The 20,262-nt window shown below is 38.3% G+C and overlaps 1 protein-coding gene and 1 pseudogene across 4 annotated transcripts in view; one reads left to right on the forward strand and one right to left on the reverse strand.

Moving 5' to 3' along the window:
* BICDL1 (BICD family like cargo adaptor 1) overlaps positions 1-20,262 on the reverse strand; it is a 94,994-nt gene that overhangs the window by 45,720 nt on the left and 29,012 nt on the right. The gene's annotated exons all lie outside the window — the stretch shown is intronic.
* LOC114219098 (chromobox protein homolog 3 pseudogene) lies at positions 7,181-8,924 on the forward strand (annotated as a pseudogene).

Here is a 20,262-nt window from a genome sequence, read left to right on the forward strand (position 1 = left end):
AAATGTGGAAAAGCAGGGTTTAAGATTCTGGAGACAGCAGCTAAGTAGTTGGGCAATCTCCCAGTGGGACATTTTACCAGTAAATTTGGGCATTTGTTGATGAAAATATTTCTCACATCTTGCCCCAGTAACATACATCATCTGATGGTTGCCATGGAAATACTAGTAATGCTAACAAGGATTAGCCCCACAGGGTTTTACCACTGGGTGCAGAATTACTTTCTGAGAGGTCACTAGAGAAGCAACACAGATATTATGTGGGGACAAAAAGCTGGTGAAACCCCCTGTTAGTGGGGGAGTGTCAGAGTGGGGGAGGGCCTAACTCTTCCCCCAAATCAGCAGCTCCACTTCTTACCCTAATACTACTACAGCTTGATCATCTAAGTTCTGAGCCTCTTTCAATCCTACATCTTCCATGAAGCCTTTCCTAATACACTCTAGCTATCGGTTCCTGCTGTCTCTTAATTCACACTTTAAAAAAAGGGCCCTCAGGGGCACCTGGGTGGCTCAGTTGGTTGAGTATCTGACTCGGGTTTGGCTCATGTCATGATCTTGGGGTCACAGGATCGAGCCCCTCATGGGGCTAGCAGTGGATGCAGAGTTTGCTTGTCCCTCTCCACCACTCCCGTTCTCTCTCTCTCTCAATAAATAAAATCTTTAAAAAACCAAAATAAAAAATGTCCTTCATATCATAATTTAAGACTCTAATGATAGTGCCCTGCATGGTTCCCTACATCCAAGTTGAATGAACAGTAGTTACTGAGTGCCTACTCTGAGCCAGGCACCAGTGCTAAGTGCTCTTACATGAATTATTTCACAAAGTCCTCATAATAATGCCTGTTAGAGAGGTATTATTAACCCACTACCTAGATGAGGAAACTGAACTTTGGAGAGGTTAAATGACTTTCCCAATACAAGCGATTTCCTAAAACAAGCCTTATCACCAGCACTAGACTACAGGCTCCTTAAAAGAAGGGCTGGCTCGCCATCTCTTGCCAGTTCTCCAGTATTCAAAAAGGGCATGGTTCACAACAAGCAATCAACTAACAAAAAATGATTTTTTTTAAGTTTTTTTTTTTTTTTAAAGATTTCATTTATTTGACAGAGAGAGACACAGCGAGAGAGGGAACACAAGCAGGGGGAGTGGGAGAGGGAGAAGCAGGCTTCCCGCAGAGTAGAGAGCCCGATGTGGGGCTTGATCCCAGGACCCTGGGACCATGACCTGAGCTGAAGGCAGATGCTTAACGACAGAGCCAACCAGGCGCCCCTAACAAAAAATGATTTAAAGAAAATCAACAATGAAAAAAATACAAAGAACTACATTTTAATTAAAAAAAAAAAAAAAAACTTTTTTGGGGTGGTGCCTGGGTGGCTCAGTCAGTTAAGCGTCTGCCTTCCCTCTGCTTGTGTATGCTCTGTTAAATAAATAAAATCTTAAAAAAAAATCTTTAAAAAAATTTTGTTTGAGAGAGAGAGAGAGAGCACACACAAGAGTGGAGGGAGGAGCGGAGGGAGAAAGAGAAGCAGGTTCTCCGCTCAGCAGGGAGCCTGATGGGGAGCTCGATCCCAGGACTCTGAGATCATGACCTGAGCCGAAGGCAGATGCTTAACTGATGGAGCCACCCAGGTGCCCCCAAAGAACTACATTTTATGTGAACAGGTGGAAGGCCAGAGATTGCTGTGTGTGTGTTCTTAAGAAATCAAATGTAGCAAGAGACTTCTAACAAAGCCCATCTACTATTTTGAAAAACAAAAATTTTTTTTAATCTTACATAAAACTATAACTATGAACATTATCTGTGTTTGGTCATGATCAGTTGTGAGATATATGTTGCATGTCACTTGTTATTACTAATAAAACAATGAAGTAAATACTTCAGAAATATCAATAATAGCAAATTCAAAATGTTCGCTTACTATGTTTTCTCCAGTAGAAAAGGAAAAGTATAGTCACAGCTAGCCCTCTGGGCAAGACAAACACTGTGTAAGCATTTTGAGCATGTGTCTTGATGGAAAAAAGGTTAGGAACCACTAGTAAAAAAGTATTAAGACAGGGATCACCCGTCACTGGACCCCATTCCTAGCTGTTCCTGGCTCACTGGTTGAATATAAGCAATTCAGGTAAGCAACATGGCCTCTATCTCCTCAGGACTTCAAAAACATGGGACAAACCAGTTCCACCTATTGCCAGACTATCTTTCAGGGGCAATTAGACATTACTTAGTGTTCTGAGCTGGCGTTTGTTCTATTTTCTTGTTTCTCCGGATGGTAAGGGGGCAAGAGTAGCTTACTACTTGTGGAAACTGCCTAGTGGATTGGCTTTGTGAAAAGGAAACCAGTAAGCTCGGAAGCAGACTCAGTTGTCTCCCTCTGAGAACATGGAAGGTCTAAGGATGAGTCTCTTTAAAAAAAATCAGATTAAAAAAAATAGAATGTATTATGTAAACCAGTTTACAAAAAATGTCTCTATGATTTTAAACAGAGTAAGCTGTTCCCAAGTGAACATTAACTTCTCAGAGAGAGTTAAGAGATTAAAGGCATATAGGCATATCTCACTTCCTCAGCTTTTGATACATAAAACTCATTTTCTACTTCTCCAAGGTGCTAGAAAATTGAATAGTTAATGTCTGTGAAGGCTTTCAGGTATACAGTGCTATCTTACAGCTAAACACTATTCTATTTAAACTTGTTTCTGCTTCCTTTCTGTCAGTCAACTACCATGTCTGTCTGGGATGCCACGAAGGAGATTATTAATTAACTGCAATCATATAAGCTTGAAAATTCTCAGAAATTCTCTATTAAAAAGATAGAAATGAAAATTTGGGGCACATTCAGACAGAGGTTCATTTAAATGCCAGAATAATTATCCCAAGCCAAAGAGAATTCAAATGACCTGTCATCTCAGAGTTCCTAGGTGGGAGAGAAGGTGCTCCGTAAATCAAAATGATCATTCCTTAATAAACCTAACATATTAAGGAAGAACAAAAATACAACAGACAACAATTCAAAATAATGTAGTATTCCAATACCATTTCAACATACAATTACTGAACATCTACCACAGGCAAGGCAATTATGTTAGGCACTAAATAAGATGCAGAAAAGTCATGATACACTAGGGATCACATTTGTTAAAGTAAAAGCAACAACACAGAAGCACTTATATTAAAACATTCAATTGGTAAAACTTAAGTTCTGGTTAGTGAATCCTCAAAGCATACTGAATCAATGTCTTTATGTTTGATCACTGTGAATTTTGACATATGCTAATTTTATACAATGAGATTCACCAACAGTTTTAAGCTTTCCGGACAATCAGCCATAACAATAGTCTATAATGCAGCATGAAATACAGCGTCTTAAATTAATTAATTTATTTATTTTGAGAGAAAGAGAGCCAGAGCCCGTGAATGGGGAGTAGGGGCAGAGGGAAAGAGAAAATCTCAAGCAGACACCCCGCTGAGCGTAGAGCCTGAGGCAGGGCTCAATCTCACGACCCTGAGATCATAACCTGAGCTGAAATCCAGAGTCGGACACTCAACCAACAGAGCCACCCAGGTGCCCCATGAAATACATTTTCAAATGGCTATAGAGAAAAGCAAGTCTGATGCTCCCAAGTATAAGGAAAATGCTTACTGATTTTATAAGAGTTTGTTTCCACAGAATGAACAAAGTGTAGCTGGTCTACATTGCAGCAGAAAGAATTAAACCTGCATAGAGCTTATCCTACCGATTACGGAGTAAATTCACAGAAGTCCTGAAACCTCCCCATGGTTACACCTTCTGATCCATTAATTTTACTACTAGGAATCTATCCTCAGGAATAAGCAAAGAAGCTGTCAAAGATTTACATACCTAGCAATTTCCTAGGTGTACAGCCTACAGAAATGTGTGCTTATGTTCACCAGAATATATGGTCAAGATGATTTATTGTAACAGCATTATTTGCTAATAGCTAAAACCTACAAACAACCATTACCAGTAAACTAGGTATGTTACATATTCCTTCAACAGAATACACACCAGAGCAAATGAATTATTTAAACTATACATATCAAAGGGTGCCTGGGTGTCTCAGTTTGTTAAGCGACTGCCTTCAGCTCAGGTCATGATCCTGGAGTCCTGGGATCAAGTCCCACATCGGGCTCCCTGCTCAGCAGGGAGTCTGCTTCTCCCTCTGCCTCTCACCCCTCTCATGCTCTCTCTCATTCTCAATCTCTCAAATAAATAAATAAAACCTTAAAAAAAATAAAAAAATAAACTATACGTATCAACAAGGATAAAATGTAAAAACAAAATGTTAAGCAAAAGGAGTCAGACACAAAATAATCCTCACTGTATGATTCCATTTATGCTCAATACCAAAACAGGCAAAACAGAACAGTATTATTTATGAATGAACACTTAGGAAGTGAAAGACACTATAAAGTAAAGGGCTGATTTTCATAAAAGTCCTGGATAGTGACTCCTCTGGGAAGAAAGGGGTTGTTGGGCTTTTGAGACCATGCAGAGGACTCAGTTAAGCTGTGCCCAATTCCTAACCACCAGTAAAAATGGTATAATAAATAAAAAGTTTGCTGATCCCTGTATCCCTTGAAAGAAATTGGCATATGAAGCCAACTGGATGATCTTAAGTCCCAAACAGGGTCATAAAGTCACATGTCATGCTCTCTCCAGGGATCAACTGCCCAGGACCAGATGCTTCTATTCAAGCCCAGCACTCCCAATCTAGGGAAGGAGATGCACTGGCAGACTGAAGCTCTCAAACCCCTTTGTATTTAGTTAATTGTGGTATAATTTTAGTTAAAAATGTAGTCATGTCTTCCTGAAATTACACTTAAGTAGCCTTGATTGAATTTTATATGTTCCCAAACCTGTCCTATTAAAAGACAATTCTTGGGACGCCTGGGTGGCTCAGTCAGTTAAGTGTCTGCCTTCAGCTCAGGTCATGATTTTTGGGTCCTGGGATTGAGTCACCCAACAGGCTCCTTGCTCAGTGGGGAGCCTGCTTCTCACTCTGCCTGATGTTCCCCGATTGTGTGCGCTTTCACTCTGACAAATAAAATCTTAAAAAAAAAAAAGACAGGGGCACCTGGGTGGCTCAGTCATTAAGCATCTGCCTTCGGCTCAGGTCATGATCCCAGGGTCCTGGGATCAAGCCCCGCATCGGGCTCCCTGCTCAGCGGGAAGCCAGCTTCTCCCTCTCCCACTCCCCCTGCTTGTGCTCCTGCTCTCGCTCTCTCTCTCTCTCAAATAAATAAATAGAATCTTAAAAAAAAAAGACAATTCTTGGTTTATTTCTAAAGAGGGCACATATCATCTTCCTAATTTCATTATTAGACATAAAGTATAATTTCTATTAGTCTGCAACTAATACTGACTCATTTTTGAAATCAGAACAGTTAAGTTATATGGACCAAAAGCATGTAGGAAAGTTACAAAGTTAGTTGCTGATATGCTATTTTCATCAAGATGCTCAATGACCACAAAGGATGAGAAATTGTGTTCCAGTATTTGGTGGTGTTGGAAGAAGAATCAATGCATGAATAAACCATGGAGCACTTTTCTTGACAAAAGGGGGAAAACATAACTGAACAATGGAGAATCAATCTCACATCACTGCCATAGTCCAGGTTATCAATGTCAGTATCATCGATGGAAGGACAACCAGCTATGTTGTAATACATTCGATGTAACACATCGTAAGTGCACATTTTCTAGCCAAAATCCATCAAGCTTTTAATATATAGCCTCCAGTTACAGGAAATGCAGGGAATAGAAGAGTGAACTAAATGTCAACTATGAGGGAGCAACCAGACAAATTCAGAAGCTGGAACTTTCTACAGGGCAACTGGCCCAGTTTTTTCAACATGTCAATGGAAAAGAGGAATTGTACTAAAATAAATAACACTCAAGGGACCAGACATAACGCAACAGATATAATGCATGGTCCTGGACTGCATGCAACTGGATTTGCAAACCAAATGTAAAGGACATCTTCTGAGGTCAACTGGGGAATTTTGAATATGGACTTGGATTAGAATAATGAAAAGTTACTGGAGTGGAAAGGTGGAGATCATGGATTTAAAAAGCAGGTTACAAAATAGTATGTGCAGTATATGATATGATTTATGTTTAAAAAATTATAGTTGCTTTTACATATGTCTAGGAAAAAGGTCCCTAAAGATTTGCACTGAACTGTTCCAATGGTCATCTCTAGAAGGTAAAAATTTTTAATTATTTGAATTGTTTCTATTTTCTAACTTTCTTCAGAGCACATGTACTGCTTTTGCAATAATGAAAGGTTAAAAAATAAAACAAAATCTCCAAGGCAGTGAATATTAAGTGCCAATAAGTGATAGTTGAGTTGAGATGAAGCAATCACTGTGCTAGCATGGTGACGGAAGCTTTCGTGGTGGAGATGAAGTATCAGCTGGTCCTGGAAAAATGGGCAGTTGGACAGGCAGAAACTGCTACTTCTTTAACCCATCAGTCAGCCTAAAAGTGACAGGTATGTATGGAGGACAGCTTGGCTAGGCTATGAGATACTTAGGCCAAAAAGCCCTCTCCCTTCAAATTCTAGTCAGCTGTTTCTGGTTTCTGCCATTGCTCATGATCCAAAAAGCCACTGCCAAGAGACGAGCACTGATTTATCCTGGCCTCATTTTCCCAAAAGATGCCCTCTTTCTGGCTTCTGAGAATGGAATGTTCTCACACAGGCATGTGTGGGGCTCTGTATACATGCACTGGGCTGAAGAGAAGATATGGCAGAGGGAATTTTGAGACTGTCACGACAGCAGACATAGTATGGCCTTGTGGAACTGTATAGGGTTCTACCACTTTTGTGAATGTGCACCCTCCAGTCTTCTTTCTCTTCTTCGTGTTTTGACCTGATTGAGTCATTTACACATTCAACAGACATTTGAGAAGCACCTATCATGTGCCTGGCACATAAAAAGTTACACACACAAACACAAAAGGAACTGTAAACAAATGCTGAACTCTAGTTAATGATATATATTCTGAAATATTAAGGAATAAAGTGTACTGATGTCTCCAACTTACTCTGAAATGCATCAGAAAATAAGATGGAGTGATATAGCTTTTACTTCCAAGAGCATGTTAACCAAGTGTTGAAGAAATATTAGTTCAAAAGAAGGTTGGTAGAGGCAGACCCGGGACCTGGAGCAGCTCGGAGGCGGTGAATAATAGCTCTTCAAGTCTGCAATAAAAAATGGCCTCCAATAAAACTACATTGCAAAAAATGGGAAAGAAACAAAATGGAAAGAGTAAAAAAGTAGAAGAGGCAGAGCCTGAAGAATTTGTGGTGGAAAAAGTACTGGACCGACGTGTAGTGAATGGGAAGGTGGAGTATTTCCTGAAGTGGAAGGGATTTACAAATGCTGACAATACTTGGGAACCTGAAGAAAATTTAGATTGTCCACAGTTAATTGAAGCATTTCTTAATTCTCAAAAAGCTGGTAAAGAAAAAGATGGTACAAAAAGAAAATCTTTATCTGACAGTGAATCTGATGATAGCAAATCAAAGAAAAAAAGAGATGCTGCTGATAAACCAAGAGGCTTTGCCAGAGGTCTTGATCCTGAACGAATAATTGGTGCCACGGACAGCAGTGGAGAATTAATGTTTCTCATGAAGTGGAAAGATTCAGATGAGGCAGACTTGGTGCTGGCAAAAGAGGCAAATATGAAGTGTCCTCAGATTGTAATTGCTTTTTACGAAGAGAGACTAACTTGGCATTCTTGTCCAGAAGATGAAGCTCAATAATTGTTTGCATTGTTTTTTATATATATTTATATATATATATATAAAATCTGGGTCTTTGTTTTTTGATTTATTAGTGTGAAGAAATAACATTCTAATGAAAATCAAGTTCGATATGTTTGTTTTGAAGTAGTATTGGCGGAGTTGTTGGGGTTTTTTTGCATCTATAGCACTGGTTACTTTGAACAAATAAAAGCTTTCTGTAGTTGCTTCCTTTATCAGAAAAAAAGTATTTGAGACCATGGTATATTATCCCCCTGCATTAGAGAACACCTTTTCTAAATGTTGGGGGAAATCTTCATAGTCGTTACTCAGTCAGAATTTGTGTTTAACTCCTATATGCCTAAGGACCATTCTGGATTTTTTATTTAGGGGGTTTTTGTGTGTATACTTAAAATACATACATAAATGGTTTTTGTTTTTTAACATTCACCAAAACAAAAACAGCATTTATAACCATGGATAAGCCCGTGTTTCCGGGATGCTATCATTTTCAGCAACTTAAGAAATAAATTACTTAAAGTTAAACTGAAGTTTTTCCTGAAGCCTTAACCTTTCAGATTTTTAAATTGGACAATTTAAAAGCAGCCATATCAGAATCCGTATTCATATCTACAGTCATAAATGCAAGTTCATTTGCAAGATCCCTGAAAGGAAAATTTTATCACCACCAACAACCTCCCCACCCAAATGACAAAACTAGACAAGTCCTGGTGTGTTTTAATTAGGTAAGCAAAACTTAGTTAAATGGACATTTAAAGGTTCCTTCTAGTGAACCATTCCTTTTCAAGAAGTTGAAATCTCTGTGCTGTATTGACTAAAAGGTCATGATTCATGGAATGTCTAAGACTTTGTTCATGGAAACCTAATCATAATCAGATGGTTAGAGATGTTGGCAATTTAGCACCTGTTGGAATAAATGGGTGAACAGACTTGTATAATCCAAATTCTTAACCTGCATGTATTTTCTTTACCCCAACTCGTTCCTGACATGTAGGCTCAGTCTTCTCAGTACTTGAGTTACTGGTTCAGCAGAAACCAGGAAAAACAGTAACTTTGTAGTCAGAATGTTATCCAACTGTATATTGTTTACTTTATTGTAAATACTGGTAAACAGTGGTCAATAAATAGTTTTATATTCCTTTAAAAAAAAAAAAGAAGGTTGGTAGATATTAGTGACAAAAAATTCCAAAGTTAAAAAAATTTGGGAAACACTGGATCAAAGAGATTTCTTTACTGTAAGACTCACAAAAATCTTTTAGCTTACTAATAATACACACTGCAAATCTTCAAGAGAGGGATATAGTATTAAATGTTTCCTGGACTCATTTGACCATGGAATCTTTTTTATTCCAATCTTTTTTATTTTCTTGGGACTGATGCTATAATGGCACACTGGGGAAAGCTGCTGTAAACACTGGAAAATTCTAAACAGATTTACATTTCAATTCAGGGCTCCACTGATTGCAACCAAGTTAAAAACAAAACAAAAAAACCCCACTCAATTATAATAATGACAATGTCAGAGACTGTTTTATAGAATGAAGCTGAGCAAACTCTGTCCTACCTATTGAGAGGAAAAATGCTGCTAACCTTTAAGTGAAATTACAGCTATGCAATTCAGGGCACAGAGAATATTGCCCTGGGGGTTCTACAGTACACTCTGTTCTGCACCTGTTGTGATCTTAGCATGCCTACCTTGTATGCCTTAGAGCAGATCCACTGTGAGCCTCTGACCACAAGCATTAAGAGCCAGGGTTCTAAGGCCCCACATTCTCAGCCCCTTTTTCAGTAGGCTTTACTAGAGCCTCCTCATTGGCTTCTTGAATCAAGATCACCTTAGCTATCTTTTTTTTCTCCTTTCCTTTTACACGAAGGCTGCTTTTTCCTGTTAGCTGGCTGCCCTCTGACTTGACTCCTTGTTTACCTGTAACTATGGAATCTGCAGACTCTGTCTCAACAGCTAGGCTCCTGGCCACTCCTGTACCATTGCTGCCTATTTCATAAAACAATATATTTTCTTATTTTCAATATTCATCATTTTTGGGGGAACCAGTTCTCAAATAGGTGACTCACAATGGGCCTTTGAAACATTTGGTGAAGCCAATGAAATAGAAGAGTTAGAAGGTAGAGAGCAAAACCCAGAATTAGAGAGGTTTTCTTATTAATTAATTAAAACTCTAGTAAGAATGAGACTGGGAGAGACCACCAAAGTGGTATTCCTAATAAAGTCTGTAGTTCCAGATAATGTTAGAGCTACATTCCAATTCCAGAGCCTTGACTAAGTGAATAGTCATGACCTGGTGATCACATATTAAGAGAAAAACAAAGTCATTTAACAGCTAGTCTTCCAAAATAGCCAATTTCCTGAATGAATTCTGAGTTAACAGCTTAGTGTTATGGTAAAGCAGGGTGAGATTAATACCCACCACTGCCTCGATTAAAACTGTCTTAAAAACACCCAGTTACAAACATGACAATCAACATTTTAGTGCTTCTGAATCTGAATCTTCTTGTTGTTTGCCTACCTTGTATTATAATTGCAAATTTAGAGTAAACAAATCTGCTAATTAGGAATAGTGGTGTTAAGAGATGTTAGCCTTTGTCTTGGATGAAAAAAAGCTAAACTAGTCCTACAGGGACCAAAGATATTTTGGATACTAGCTACACTACGCCCAAGAGAAAATTCTGGGGCATAAATTGTTCCACAAAGAAAGTCATATTTTCAACAACACCTGGGGAGTGCAAATTAGATTTTTAAAGACTCAAAGAAGTCTGAGGAAAAACAGCAATGATAGAACACAGAAAGTGATAATAATATGACAGTCTGGGCAGGAGCTAGCTGATTGACTGTCTGGGTCTCAGTTTCCTTATCTGCAAAATAGGGATAATACATAACTAACTAGGATATTATTCCTTTTTATAGAAGAAGAAACTAACAATACAGTTTTGAGTCTCAAATTAGATAGCATGAAAACAGACCAAACTTTAAAGCACAAAAATGTTTTTGCTAAGCAATTTCAAGGTAAAAGTGGTACTTGAACGGAATAGGATAAGATTCAACCTTTATTTCAAAGGGATGTGATCCATCATTCTCATCTCATATCAAGCATTGACACAGCCAGTAATTCATATTCTTTATATGATCCCAATTTCCTCATGGAATTCCCACTACAGTCTAATACCAACTCCAACTGAATTGGATGTGGGGAAAACAACTTTTTGTAGCCCCAAGGCTCTGTCAGGCCATACATAGCACAGGGATCTCATACCAATGAGCACATTCATAGACAGCAAGTAAAGCAAGAAAGCTGAGTAGCAAGCTAAAGCCTAGTGACAATGCAGCAGAAACCACCTTCTCACACCCTTCTCACACACACAACGCAATGTTGGGAAGTCCAGTTGGTTACTACTCCTTGCTTCTAGAGAAATCCATAAAATCCCAAAGGTGAAGTAGCCCTTTGCTTCTGTTAGTAGTGTATTTCCTTGTTATAGGTGCTTTACATTTATCTTCTACTGTTTTTGCCCTTTTTATTTTTTTCCCCTTTAAAACATTTTGAAGCCATATGAACAAGGCATATAATGCCATTTATTAAGTTCACTCATCAGTGTTTTGTACTTTTTTCTTAAAGATTTTATTTTTAACCAATTTCTATACCCAATGTGGGCTCGAGCTTACAACTCCTGAGATCAAGAGTCACATGCTCTACCGACTAAGCCAGCCGGGTGCCCCTTGTACATTTTGATATACAGGTCTTCCGCATCTTTCATCAGATTACCTAAGTATTTCACATTTTTTGATATTTTAAGTAGCATTCTGAAAATTCAATTTCTTATTGGTATTGTTAGTATGCTAATTACTCTTTGTATATTCATCTTGAATCTTGCAATCTTCCTAAATCAATTTTTTAGTTACTCGTAGCTTTTTTGTAGTTCCATCAGTTTCTACATGGACAATCACATCATCTGTGAAAAAGACATCATTACTTCTTCCTTTCTTTTCTGGATGCCTTTTATTTCTTTTTCTTTCCCGACTGTACTGGCTAGAACCTCCAGGACGATGCCAAATACAAGTGGTGAGAACAGACATCTTCGTCTCATTCCTGACTTTAGAGAGCGGTCTTTCACCATTTAAACATAACCTTAGCTGGAGGTTTTTTTATTTTGCAAATGTCTCTTATCAGGCTGAAAAAGTTTTCTACTCCTAGTCTTCCTGAGAGTTTTCATCAGGATTGGAGATTAGATTTTGTTCAGTGTTTTGTCTATGTCTATTGAGATAATCAAATAGTCTTTAATTTTTAGTTTGTTAAAATGGTGAATTATATTAATTTTTGAAGGTTACATCAACCCTAAATGTGTGGGACAGATCTTACTTGTTCATGGTTTTTACCCTTTTAATATATTGTTGGTTTCAATTAACTAAAATACTTTTTAATGTTTTTGCATTTATGTTCATAAGGGATATTGGTTTGTGGTTTTCTTGCAATGCCTGTCTGGTTTTGGTTATCAGGTTAATACTGTTCACATACAGTGAGTTGGGGATATTCCCTTCTCTTAAAGCTTTTGGAAGAATGTGTGTAGAACTGGTATTATTTCTTCCTTAAATGTTTGGTCCTGGACTTTCCTTTGGGGAAAAGTTTATAATTTCAATTTCTGTAATAGATACAGTTAAGACTGCTCCTGAGTGAGATCTGGTAGTTGGTCTTTCAAGGAATTTTTCCATTTCACTTAAGCTATCAAATTTATTGGCATAAAGGTGCTCATCATATTCCTTATTTTCTGGAGCACCTGGGTGGCATGGTTGGTTAAGCCTCCAATTCTTGGTTTTAGCTCAGGTCATGATCTCAGAGTGCTGAGATCTAGTCCCACATCGGGCTCCATGCTCATCACGGAGTCTGCTTAAGATTTTCTCTCCCTCTGCCCCTCCCTGCCTGTGCTCTCTCTCTTTAGAAACAAATAAATAAATCTTTTAAAAAATTCCTCATTTTCCTTTTATTTGTAGAATCTGTGGTGATGGTGCCTTTCTTATTCCTGACATCAGTAATATGTGTTTTCTCTCTTTTTTCTCTGCTCAGTCTGGCTAGAGGTTTATCAATTTTATTGATCTTTTTTTTTTAAAGATTTTATTTATTAGAGAGAGCGAGCGAGAGCAAGAACACAAGCAGGGGGAGTAGAAGAGGGAGAAGCAGGCTTCCCACCGAGCAGGGAGACCGATGCGGGGCTCCATCCCAGGACCCTGGGATCATGACCTGAGCCAAAGGCAGACACTCAACTGACTGAGCCACCCAGGTGCCCCAAGTACCAGCTCTGGGTTTTACTAATTTTATTTGCTGTTTTTGTTTTCTATTTCACTGATTTATACTTTAATCTTTATCTTCTTTCTTCCACTTACTTCAAATTTCATTTATTCATTTATTAGTTTTTTTTTTCCTAGTTTCCTAAGGTGGAAGCTAAAGTCAATGATTTAAAACTTTTTTCCTTTTCAAATACAGATCTTCCTCAACTTATGATGCGATGTCCCAATAAAACCACTGTAAGTTAGAAATACTGAAAAAGCATTTAATACACCTAAACTACCAAACATTATAGCTTAGCCCAGTCTACCTTAAATGTACTCAGAACACTTAAATTAGCCTACAGTTGGGCAAAATCATCTAACAACATAAGCTTATTTTATAATAAAGTGTTGAATATCTCATGTAATTCACTGAACACTGAACTGAAAGTGAGAAAGAGAATGGTTGAATGGTTGTGTGGGTACAGAACTGTTGTAAGTGTATTGGGTTGTTTACCCTCATAATTGCATGGCTGACTGGGAGCTGTGGCTGGCTGCCACTGCCCAGTATCACAAGAGAGTACTGTATCACATCTCACTTGCATGGGAAAAGATCAACTTTCAAAATGTGAAGTATCATTTCTACTAAAAGTGTATTGCTTTCACACCATCATGAATTTTTTTTTAAAGATTTTATTTATTTGACAGAGAGAGACAGCGAGAGAGGGAACACAAGCAGGGGAAGCGGGAGAGGGAGAAGCAGGCTTCCTGCTGAGCAGGGAGCCTGATGCGGGGCTCGATCCCAGGACCCCGGGATCATGACCTGAGCCGAAGGCAGACAATTAACGACTGAGCCACCCAGGCGCCCCTCATCATGAAGTTTTTCAATCATAAATTGAATCATAAGTCAAGGACCGTCTGTATAGGCATTCAGTGCTATAAATTACCCCAAGTACTGCTTTAGTGACATCCCACCAATTATGATATGTTTTCATTTCATCCAGTTCCTAAAACTTTCTAATTTCCATTTTGATTTACCCTTTTATCCATGGGTTATTTAGAAGTATTGTTTACTTTCCAAAGGTGCCTGGGTGGCTTAGTCAGTTAAGTGTCCGACTCTTGATCTCAGCTCAGGTCTTGATCTCAGGGTCGTGAGTTCAAGCCCCATACTGGACTCCACACTGGGCTGGAGCCTACTTAAAAAAAAAAAGTATTATTTACTTTCTAAATGTTTTTGGATTTTCCAGAGATCTTTCTGCTACTGATTCCTAATTTAATTCCATTATGGTCACAGAACATACTTTGTAGGACTTGAATCCTTTTAAATTTATTGACTTTTTTTAATGGCCCATAATAATGGTCTATCTTGGTAGGATGTACACTTGAAAATAATGTACATTCTGTTGTTAGGTGGAGTGTTCTACCAGGTCTAGTTCTAATTAGGATAAGCTGATTAATAGTTGTTTCAAATCGGGCACCTGGGTGGCTCAGTTGGTTAAGGGACTGCCTTCGGCTCAGGTCATGATCCTGGAGTCCCGGGATTGAGTCCCACATTGGGCTCCCTGCTCAGCAGGGAGTCTACTTCTCCCTCTGACCGTCTTCCCTCTCGTGCTCTCTCTCTCATTCTCTCTCTCAAAATCTTAAAAAAAAAAAATAGTTCTTTCAAATCTTCTATACCCTGGCTTATTTTCTGTTTACTCGTTCTATTAGTTGAGAGAGTTGTATTGAATTGTGAATTTATTTAGTTTTGCTTGTAGTTCTATCATTTTTTGTTTCATGTATTTTAAAATTCTGTTATTCAAGCATAAACGTTTACGATCACAATGTCCTCTTGATTGACCTCTTCACCATTATGAAATTACCTTCTCTATTGCTGGCAATATTCTTTGTATTTGATGTTAAACAATGTTTCTACTACAGTTTTTTACTATTGTTTTTTCTTAAAGGTTTATTTGAGAGAGAGTGCGTGAGCAAGAGAGTGAGAGAGAGCATGAGCAACAGGGAGGTGCACAGAGAGAAGCCGACTCCCCGCTGACCAGGGAGCCCAACTAAGGGCTTGATCCCAGGACTCCAGGATCATGACCTGAGCCAAAGGCAGAGCCACCCAGGCGCTGACTGAGCCACCCAGGTGCCCCTTGATTTGTGTTAACATGGTATAATTTTTCATTTATTTATTGAAATTGATATTTTTGATATGTTCAGGTTCAAGTCTGTCATCTTGTATTTGTATTCTATTTGAGCCATCTGTTCTTTTTTTTTTTACTGCCTTTAAAAAAATTAATGGGAGTATTTTTATGATTCCATGCTTATTAGCTATAATTCTTTGTAATTTAAGAGGTTGCATTGAAAGTGTATAGTATTCATCTTTAACATATCATACCCCTTCACATATAGTATAAGAACTTTATAATAGTATACTTCCATTTCTCCCCTTCTGGCCTTCAGGCTATGTTGCCATGCATTTTATTTATGTTATAAATCCCATAATACCCTGTCATTTTTGTTTGAAGAGTCAATTACCTTTTGAAAAGATTTATATAATAAGAAAAAAACATTTATCCGTATAGTTACTATTTCTAGTCTTTTTCATTCCTTTATAAATAAGAACTAGATTTCCAACTGGTATCATTTTCCTTTCACCTGAATGGCTTCTTTTAACATTTCTGGTAGTGTGGGTCTGATGAATTATTTCAGCTTTTTTTACAGCTGAAAATGTCTATTTCACCTTCACTTTTGAAATATATTTTTATTGGATATAAAATTCTAGGTTGACAGGTTTTTTTCCTGCTCCCAGTTCAGAACTTCAAAAATGTTGCTCCATTATATTCTCACTTGCATTATTTTTTATGAGAAATCTGATGTCATTCATATCTTTGTTCCTCTTTAGGTAGTGTCTTTTCCTCTGGCTGCTTTTAAGATTTTCTTTTTATTACTGGTTTTGAGCAGTTTGTTATGTGCCTTGGTGTATGTAGCAGTTGGGTCAAATCAGGAGACAGAAATCACACAGTAGACTAAAAGGAGAAATTTAAGACAAAGGATTATAACTATAACAAAGAGTAACTAAAAGAAATAAGAAAACCCTATAGGGTACCCATAGCTGACTGAGAGTACCCATAAAGGACAAAGCTGGAAGGGTTCAGATCTCATTGGAAGATAGTATGATTTAGCCCCCCTGGACAGCAGAGAAGTTTGCTGGTTTGGTCAGGCGAGAGGTAGTCCCGAGTTCCTGGGCAAACAATAAGCTACCCTCTGGAGTAAATGGGGAACAGGTAATCAGAAGGAATGACATGCATGGGGGTGGGGGGGTTCTGAATGTCAGTGGGGGCAGGAAGCCTTCAGAGCACAGGGCCACAGTGAAGTTTCAATTTATATGCTGAGAACACTGAAAAAAGGAGTGCAAACACTACAGAGAGACCATATTCTGGGGAAGGCTCCACTGGATATCCTCACATCCACTCCTCCAACACCCAGCCTGCACTAGAAACGAGAGCTTTTGTCTCCGATAATGTCCCTCCAGCACCAATGCCCTATACTAAGAAAGCTTACATCATGCACTCAACTTTAAAGAAGAAAAACTTAAAAGAATTCCTTTTTCTCAGAGCTTGATATTGAAGGATGCATCTGGAGCCAAAAGTCAGTAAACTGATAAATGAAAGTATAGTTTTCTTCATGTTTCTTGTGTTTGGGGTTCACTGAACTTCTTAGATCTGTAGGTTTATACTTTTCATCAAGTTTGGATAATTTTCAGCCATTATTTCTTCAATATTTTTTCTCTACCCCCTCTTTAGGAATTCCCATTACACATATATGAGACCACTTAATGTTGTCCTAGAGTTTACTGATGTTTTCTTTCTTTCTGCATTTTATTGTGGATAATTTATATTACTATGCCTTCAAATTCCCTAATTTTTTCTTCTGCAATGTCTAATCTGCCATTAATTTTATCTAGTGTATTTTTCATCTCAGACATTGTAGTTTTCATTTCTAGAAATTCTACTTGGGTCTGTTTTATACCTTCCATGTCTCTACTTCCTTTTGAACATACGGAGTGCACATTATAACAACTCCTAATATTCTTCTCTAATTCTAATATCTGTGTCAGTTCTGGATGAGTTTCAATTGACTGATTATTTTCTTTTTTATGGATGTTTTCTTGCTTCTTTGCATGCCTGATAATCTTTTATTAGATGCCAGACATTATAAATTTTACCTTGTAAGATGTTGGATATTTTTGTATTCCTACAACTCTTCTTGAGTTTTGTTCCATGATACTGTAAAGTTACTTGGACACAGTTTGATCCTTTTGAATCTTGCTTTTAAGTTTGCTAGGCAGGTCCAGAGCAGTACTCAGTCTAAAGCTAATTATTCCTTACTATTAACTCAAGACCTTCCCAAGTACTCTAATGCCTCATGAATTACAAAAGTCTCCAATCTGGCTGGTAGTAACAGTGCCTAATAATACCACTGGTGTGAGCACAGTATATCAATCCTTCTAATCTCTTTGAACCCCCTTGTCTTGAGTAGTTTGCTCAAATGCTTGTGTTGATCAGTCTCTTCTGAGTGCTCAAGGGAGACCTTCTGCAGATCTCTGTGGTTCTGTGTATCTCTCGTCATTCTGGTATACTCTGTCCTATGAACTGTAGTCGCAGGGGTCTCCAAACTCACAGCTCCATGTCAACTCAGGGAGTCTTTTGGGTTCTCCTTCAGTTCCTGCTCCTGATACCAGAGTCTGGAAACTCAAGGCAGAATGGGGCAATTTCAGTACAGGCTCACTTCTTTTGTTTGCCATCTCTCAGGGATCACTGTCCTTCATTTCCTGATGCCCAGTGTCTTGAAAACCATAGTTTCATACAGTATACTATTTTGTTTGTTTGTTTTTTTAAGTAGGCTCTATGGCCCAACATGGGGCCTCAACTCACGACCCCAAGATCAAGAATCACATGCTCTACTGACTAAGCCAGCCCGGAGCACGAGTTTGTCGGGTTTTTTTAAGCAGGAAGGTAAATCTGGCTCCTGTTATTCCAGCTTGGCTGGAAATGGAAGTTACCAGTATATCTCTTAAAGCTAATTTGTTCAAATTAGAATCCACACATTGCATTTGACTCTTATGTCTCTTAAGTCTCTTTTAATTTTGAATAAATTCCCACCCTGTACCTCTTCAGTTTTTCTATGAAATTGAATAGAGCCAGCCAGTTTTTGCTGTAGGATGTCTACTTTCTATATTTGTCTGATTGCTTCCCCTTAAAGTCACTTAACTTGTTCCTCTAACTCAGGGCTGGCAAATTTTCTTTAAAGATCCAGAAAGTAAGTATTTTAGGCTTTTTGGGCCACATAATATCTCTGTCATATACTCTTTTTTGTGTGTTTTACGTTGTTTTTATAATCATTTAAAAATGTAAAAACCATTCTTAGCTCAAGAGTTATACAAAAACAAGCCTTGGGCTGGTTTGGCCTGAGGGCCGTAGTTTGCCGACTCCCGCTTCTGTAAACTCAAAGTCACTCTAAAAGCCCCGAATTAAGTCACGCAAATGCATCACAGGTGAAATTGTTTACCTTATAATGCATCTCAATGAGAAGCACATAATGTCTAGTTGTCCCACTATTCATGATGCCAAGACAGATCACTAGGTGAAGATGATCCTTCTATTGTAAAGTTGAAGTAATCAAGTAATCTGTGGGGTGATATGTCCGGTTCTCTACCTTTTACCTAATTATTTTTATCATCTATAAATATTTTTGCCTGAATCAGTTATTTTCTTAGGAGTTGAAATGGTGATTCTCTATATCATTACTTCTACAATTATTAGCTGGCATTCTTATGAAAGAGCATTCCATCATCACTTAGAGTTACTCAGTTGCCTTAAAAAAACTGTTCCTGGAAAAACGCTCAATTATTTCCTTTTATCAATATTTAGAGTAATGAGCTAATATCAGAGGAATTTTTAATGCTGACAATTGTGTGTGGGGGGAGCTTTCTCTTTTCTGATTATGGACTCCTTTTTTTTATATTCATGTGTATAAGTTAATTACAGCCATTATTCTCCCTAATGCTCCAGTTCTCCCAACTTTTGCCAGTGGGAGTTCCTTCAAACAGATTTCTGTGTCCTTCTGACAAAACTCCACTAGTTTATTTTGAATTGAAGTATAATTATGCCATTAGACTTTGAAAGCGTTCTTATATCTAACACAAGATGTCTCGGGCTCACCCTGTCAAGTTCCTACTTTACTTGGAATTATTTTTCCAAAGAGCCCTAGTTTTTTTGTTTTTTTGTTTTTTTTTTTAGTGGGGAATGCTTAGAAAGTAAAATATGGGCATTAGGGGTACTCATTCCTACTAGTATTTCATTGCTTCTAGGTCCTTTGAGGACAAAGCTAGGAATAAAAAATATGTGATGAATTGTACTTATATATTCTGATTTGGGCTTATCTGTCCATCCTAACCTGTTTTTGACCTCTTCCCTGATTACTCACAGCTGTTTCTCATACCCATTCTCTTGCTAACATCACACTTGCTGTAACTACTGAAACACTGCTTGCTAAATAAACACTGAGGTGCTACTATTTTTGTCCCTGAGTTGTATGACATTGCATGACTTTGACCATGAATCTCACTGAACAAAAATGAAGGGATAATGTCATTAAAATAATGTGTAGCAACATTAGCTGAGCATGACTGTTATAATGCCACATCTGTTATTTACCTATGAGATTTTTTTTTTTAAGATTTATTTATTTGACAGAGAGAGACACAGCGAGAGAGGGAACACAGGCAGGGGGAGTGGGAGAGGGAGAAGCAGGCTTCCCGCGGAGCAGGGAGCCCGATGTGGGACTCCATCCCAGGACCCTGGGATCATGACCTGAGCGGAAGGCAGACGCTTAACCGACTGAGCCACCCAGGTGCCCGAGAGATTTTTTTTTAAAGATTTTATTTGAGAGAGAGATAGCGAGAGCGAGCACAAGTCGGGGGCGGGAAGAGGGAGAAGCAGGCTCCCCAGTGATCAGGGAGTCTGACGTCGAACTCGATCCCAGGACCCTGGGATCATGACCTGAGCCAAAGACAGACACTTAACCGACTGAGCCACCCAGCCGTCCCTACCTGTGAGATTAAAAAAAAGCAAAAACAAAACAAAGATTTAAAAAAGAATTTGGTTTTCTATATCATCATCCAATTTTATAACTTCCTGAGCATAGGGCACTATGATTG

The sequence above is a fragment of the Eumetopias jubatus genome, unplaced genomic scaffold, assembly GCF_037043125.1.
Source record: "Eumetopias jubatus isolate StellerSeaLion01/CBP00866 unplaced genomic scaffold, mEumJub1_p1.0 scaffold_16, whole genome shotgun sequence".
NCBI classification, from domain to species: domain Eukaryota; kingdom Metazoa; phylum Chordata; class Mammalia; order Carnivora; family Otariidae; genus Eumetopias; species Eumetopias jubatus.